This window comes from Lagenorhynchus albirostris, chromosome 3 (genome assembly GCF_949774975.1).
Source record: "Lagenorhynchus albirostris chromosome 3, mLagAlb1.1, whole genome shotgun sequence".
NCBI classification, from domain to species: Eukaryota; Metazoa; Chordata; class Mammalia; order Artiodactyla; family Delphinidae; genus Lagenorhynchus; species Lagenorhynchus albirostris.
Window position 1 is genome coordinate 130765654 of NC_083097.1, and position 6278 is coordinate 130771931.

General features: G+C 38.3%; 1 pseudogene; it reads right to left on the bottom strand.

The window, feature by feature from the left end:
- Positions 1-4668: 4668 nt before the first annotated feature.
- LOC132518542 (large ribosomal subunit protein uL22-like) lies at positions 4669-5239 on the bottom strand (annotated as a pseudogene).
- Between the last annotated feature and the right edge of the window lie 1039 nt (positions 5240-6278).

Here is a 6278-nt window from a genome sequence, read left to right on the forward strand (position 1 = left end):
GTATGCAAGGTTTTCCTTCCTGATAAAATGAGGGTGAAACGATGTGGTAGCTGATGCTGAAAGCTCTTGCTGACTCATTCTGGGATGACCACATGCCTCCCAGGACAGCCTTTCTAGGCCTCCTTCCACTCCATTATTTCGGGTTTGATGGATGGTGATATTACCTTGCTCCTGCTTAAGAAGCTTGGTGCCTCTATTTTTTCTAGATTACATGAAGTTTTAACAAGGCTTATGGGGTGATTCTTTGTCATTAAAATAACAAATGGATTGAAAACAGCCTTCTGTCTCTTTGGAACCCACCACGGTTCCGTGGATGGTAATCCAACTGGTGATAGAACAACAGAGAACCACGAGGCTATCAGAGTGGGGAACTGTAAAATTCCCTGCGATTTGTCAGTGAGAATGGAGAATGTCAGACATCTCGGAGAATAAATTTAAATCCATGGCTGGATAGTGTGACTTTTGAGAACAAATTTTTATAAATGTGCAGTGGGATTGGCTTGGGGATATGGGATATCTTTTTTTTTTTTCATTTTTTTAAAATATAGGCTGCTCCAGCTCTTAGTTGCGGCACACGGGATCTTCACTGAGGGACGTAGACTTCTTAGTTGTGGCACTCAGGCTCCTTAGTTGTGGCATGCAAACTCTTAGTTGTGGCATGCATGTGGGATCTGTTTCCCTGACCAAGATCAAACCCAGGCCCACTGCATTGGGAGTGTAGAGTCTTACCTGGCTGAGAGGCCAGAAAAGTAATAGATCGCATGTTTATTCTTCTATGGAAACTATGGAAATAAGTGGCATAAGCATTTAAAATGTTAGAACTAAAGGGTTTTAAAACATCAGAAAAAAGTTGAGTTAAATGAGAACATGGCTGTCCCCTAGGCAGAGATGCTAATCTAATACTAGGAATTCTGATTCAAGTCCATGGAGCTGTCTAGGCAGCAGGAATTGGAATATTAGGTCCAAGCGGGCTGGACTTGTATGCCTGGAGCAGATCCCCACAGAAGGAAGCAAGATCAATGTCAAAAGAAGAGAATAATTCCACTTCCTGTTTCTGATCCCGCTTATGAGAACAATTTAGATCAAGAGTGATACTGTCATGAGAAAAATGATATGTCTTTCAACAAACTGCCAATTGAAACTTTTAAAATAAATGACTACAGTGAAGATGTTGAATTCAGGTCAGTTTAAGGAATTGACTAATGACAGCAACAGAGATCACAGGAAATGATACAATCCTGAAACTGACAGGAGGTGAGATGGAGGTTACTCTGTAGTAAATTATGTGCAGAAATGGGTTAGCTACTCTGTTCAGAATTGACACAGAGAAGCCTCAAACTTCAAAAGCTTCAAACAGCTTTCTCACCCTCACTTTTTGAGTGGCTAGTTGTGTGATCTGGGTAAGTTTCTTCTCTAAAGGGGCTTCAGTTTCTCCATCTGTAAAATGGGGAATTTGGCTGGCTCATCATTTAGGTTTCTTCTACTTCTTACCTATTTTTAGATCTGCTACCATGAATGTCTGCTGGCAGAAATAGGAGCAGTAATACATTTTACTTACTGTAATTTTCAGGCAATAGAATCTTCCCCATCCATTTAAGTTCATGGTTCTCTCTCTCATCCTTGGAATCCAGAGTGTTTGTGGCTGGTATCCTTTATTTGACACCTATCAGTATTCTGAACGGTGGTTGTTAGCAACTTGAAGGGCAAGATTTGTACCTTATTCCATTTTGCATCCTGAATGATTAGCACAGTAATTGCAGTTAGTACCTACCACCATTACCACTAACAACAATAAATAATTGTAATATCAACAGTAATAGTTGCTATGTATTTAGGCTTACACATGTGGTGGGCATTGTGCAAGGCACTCCATATACATGATCTTATTTAGACCTCAAGAGAGGAGAAACAGAGAGATTGAGCAACATGCCTAAGGTCACACAGACCATAACTGGCAGAACCAGTATTTGACATGTAACCCAAGTCTGTATGTTTCCAAAGCTATGATCTTACCCACCATAGCATGCTACTTTCCTCCAAAATTTCTCATCTTCTATAGATAATAAATACCTAAACCTGAAAATTCAAGAAGTAGGAAATAGAAGCATGTTATTTAGATATATGGAGGTGAGCGACAAAAGAAACAGCTAAAATAATTGAGAATGGTTGCTTTTGAGAAAAAGATGAGAGGAGTACAGGAGAATGCTGTTTTTTCGTAATAAGTCTCAAAGAATTGTGTGACTCTGTAAATTACGTCCAAATCTAATTTTGATGAAAATTTAAACTTGAAAGTAAAAGAATTATGGTATACCCATTTAAAAAAAAAAACGGAGAAATAGGAAATGGGGTCAGACTGGGGAGACAGGACCTGTCCATTTTACAAGAGGATTGCAGACTCAGAACACTGGAAGGGAGAAATCTGGGAGCCTTTGGGTGAGGGGAAGTTCACCCTAGTTGTGGCATAGTGTATGTACCTATGCATTACCAGTGTCCAATGTAAATCTAATTAAACCACATATATAATTTAACCTTTTTGGAAGCCACATTAAAATAAGTAAAAAGGAAATAATAAAATAATTTTAATAAGGTATTTTGTTTAAACCAATATATCCAAACTGATCTTTTCAACATATAATAAATATAAAAATTATTAATGAGCAAAAAGTAACTACTAATAAATCATCCTTAACACTTCCTGTTAGGCATCTTAGAAACTCTTGGTTTGGCCATCAAATTTATGGGCCTTTTTGATAGTGCTACAAAGACATTTCAAGTTGGAGATCATAGCACTGGGTGTATTCTGAAAGTAGATGTTTAGTATTAGTATTTTGGGGGCCTTTTTTAAAAAGTTATAAGTGAAAAAATTTAAAGTAGATTAAGAAATGGAATCGAGTGGCTCATTTTACAGAAAAGTCTGGGGGAGGTCCTGTTTCAGGCCAGGCTGGATCCAGGTGACTTACTCGTGACATTTCTTGCTTGATCCTTTCATCTCTTGGTTCTGCTTTACTTGCTTTTTTTTCCTAGCAGGCTCTATCCCTGTGGCAGAGAACATTGCTCCAAGAGTTCCAGACTTTCGGAATCCATATGGTTTATGGTTCTAGAGGAAGGGAAATAGTTTTCCTGATAATGGGGCAAAAATCCTAAGGAGGACATCACCTGACCTAGCTTGGGGCATGTACCTATCCCTGAACCCATTAGTGTGTCTAGAGGAGATGAAGCATTCTTATTGGCAAGGCCTGTGTAATGTGACCTCCCTGTGACTTGGAAGGCTGGAGAGTCTGAATGAGCCTCATCCAGATCATGTGAGCTGAGTTAGAAGACAATGAGAAGGGAGGTGTAATTCTCCAAACGGAAGGATGATGCAGATAAATATCACAGGTCTGCTCTAAAATCTCCAACTTTCTCACTGTTTTAACAAGTGGTGTCCTTTCTAGTGTATTGGAAAGAGCATTGGGCTGATGTAAAGGGCATCTTGATTCTGGTTCCTTCTCTGTTTCTGAATAGCTATGGAGCCTTAGACAAATCATGTATGCTCTTTTGGATTTAGTTCCTGTATCGGTAAAAATGCAAAGTAGAATGATTTGATCTTTCTGAACCTTTCCAACTCTGGCATTCTGTTTCTAAGTGCTAGTGATGATTATCACGTCCTCTGAATAGCAAGAAAAGTCAGTTGCTGGTTTTACTATAGATCAATGATTTCATACTTTCTTTTAAAAGTCTAGTTATTATCTACAGTAAATTAATGCAGTCTTCTCGTTTCTGACATCTGTGCATCACACCATGGAAGACATTAGATCTGCCGTGGTGAGCTGTTCTATGAAAATGGTGCAAGAAATGTATTTTTAGTTTTCTGTACATTAATAAAAAAAGTTTTTGTGTAGTTAATGTGAGCTCCACCAGGGCAGCAGTCATGTCTGTCTTGTTCCGTGCTGAACCTCCAGTGCCTAGCTCAGTCCTTGATGTATAATCGATACTTAGAAAATATCTGTTGAAAGACTAAATACAGTGTAAAAAATGAAGATATAAAATTTCTTAAAGCTCATGCATTGTAGAACCTTCTTGAATATAAGTGATCGTATATAACCAAAAGAAATATTTTAGATAGGAATAAAACAGTAGTAAATGACAGTGATGCGGTTGAGCCCAGCCAGCACAAGTGTACAGCTCAAGAAGTTTTGTAGCTATATCATGTTGCCTTCAATGGACCTCAAAGGTTAAAGTCCAACACTTTCTGGCCCTTATGATTGATGGTCTCCTTTCCAGTGCCCCAGACTGATTCTGCTGTTGAAAAGCAAATTAAAATTTTCTACATCTTTTGCCTTATTTCTATCTAATTTTAGCATGTTTTCTTATGTAAAGTATCATTTTTTGTCATTACAGTCATGTTGATCCATTCTTCAGGGAGAGTTTGGGTCCTGTTATCTTCTGAGTTTATTCCAGACTTTTTTCTTTACGTGCAGGTTACACTGAACTATCATGGCTAGGTTGCTTCTTAAAAATAGGACTTTTTCCATGTCACTTTCTTAATAAAGAATGAAGTTTTCAGTTCGGGTTTTTAGATCCTCCACTCTTGGTCTCAATTCACCTATCAAATTTTATTTCTCACTACTCTGCCTGAGGACCTGTGATGATCCAGTCTTTTTTTTTTTTTTTTACTTTTATTTGCATTTATTTTTTGAAGCATTTATTCCCAGGCCATAAATCTTTGTTTCTTCAGTTTCTTCTGGGATATCTTTTTCTTCTGGGCAACCTCCTCTTCTGGTTTAGGAACAATCTGTTCTCTTTCAGTAAGGATCATCTCAATGTGTCAGGGAGAGCTCATGTATGGGCTGCTCTGACCATGAGCTCTGTAAGTCCTCTGCCACATCTTGGGGGCTTTGTTCACCTGGATATGCTCAATGACCAGAGAATCTACATCTAAGCCCTTAAGTTCAGCATTACTCTCTGCATTTTTGAGCATGTGCAGTAAAAATTCAGCACTCTTTTTGGGCCACCGACCCTGTGTCCAGCCCCACTTTTTGGCTTGGGCACACCTACCAACTCCACCATTGTAGCGATGGAATGGCACACATTGCTTCTTTAAAGTGACATCCTTCAGATGCTTGGTGGCTTTTCGGATATGCATACCCTTAATGGCCTGGGCAGTTTCACGAGTGTTCTTCAAGTGAACGCGAAGATTTGAACCTCTTGACTTGCATGATTTTGTGGGGTTTTCTGGGTCATGTGAATAGCGAACCATTTTTAGAGGTCACCTCAGGCCGCTTACCAGAAAAGGAAGAGTGGTCCAGTCATTTTAAGTGGTCCAGTCATTTTAAGTATTGTCTACCATTTTCAGGTGGTTCAGTCATTTTAAGTATCGTCTACCGTGTACCTTGCACATATTATGAGCTCTCCTTGCCTTAAATCTACCTACCAGTCCAAGGTCTGTCCATCATCCAGTGCTTTGATTAAAATCCATAAAGATTTCTCAAAGTATAACCTAGAGATTTTTCCTTATTTAAATTTTTATACCATTCCTGGATTGAAACCAACATTTCCTACATAGCCATGAAGAATACTCTTCAGACTCTGGAAAAAAAGTCTTCCATTGTCAAAGTGGTTTGAGAAATTTCACTGTCCATGGAAAACAATTTGGAAAATAATACTTCTTACTGTGAGTTTCTTGAGGGCAGAGATTAAGTGTGATTCATTGTTTATACTCAGTGGCTCGTATATAGCTTGTCCCATAAGCATTCAGCAAATGTAGAATAAATTAATGATTGATGAAAATTTTTTCCTTCATTATGTGCTAGATTATGTTAATTTGACTTAGGTTTTGTATTTAAATCTTATTTCACCAGGGAGATAGAAATCTTAAGGACAACACCATGTCTTGTAAGTTTTTATTTTTCACAACATTTAGTTCAGGACTTGCCATCTGCCTGGTAATGAATAGAAACTTGTTGTGTTGCTGTAATTTGACCACTTGAACTACTATGTGTGTCATGTCAGTATAGTGCAGTCAGCTTTACTTTGACCGTTGGAATTTGGTATAACACCTTTGATTATATATTCCATCTTCCAGGATTCACTCTGAAGCAGCTATTCCAGTATTGCATTTGGCTGAATACTTGCAGGTCCTTTTCCCTAACTTATTGGAATAAGTTTATTCATTTTATCTCTCCTCTTACAGATCTGTTTAGCTTGTACATATGTGACCAATGTGAGCAAAATGATGCACTGAACAGGTCTTTAAACCTAGCTTTGTATCAACCAGTGAATGTTTTCATACTCCTGAA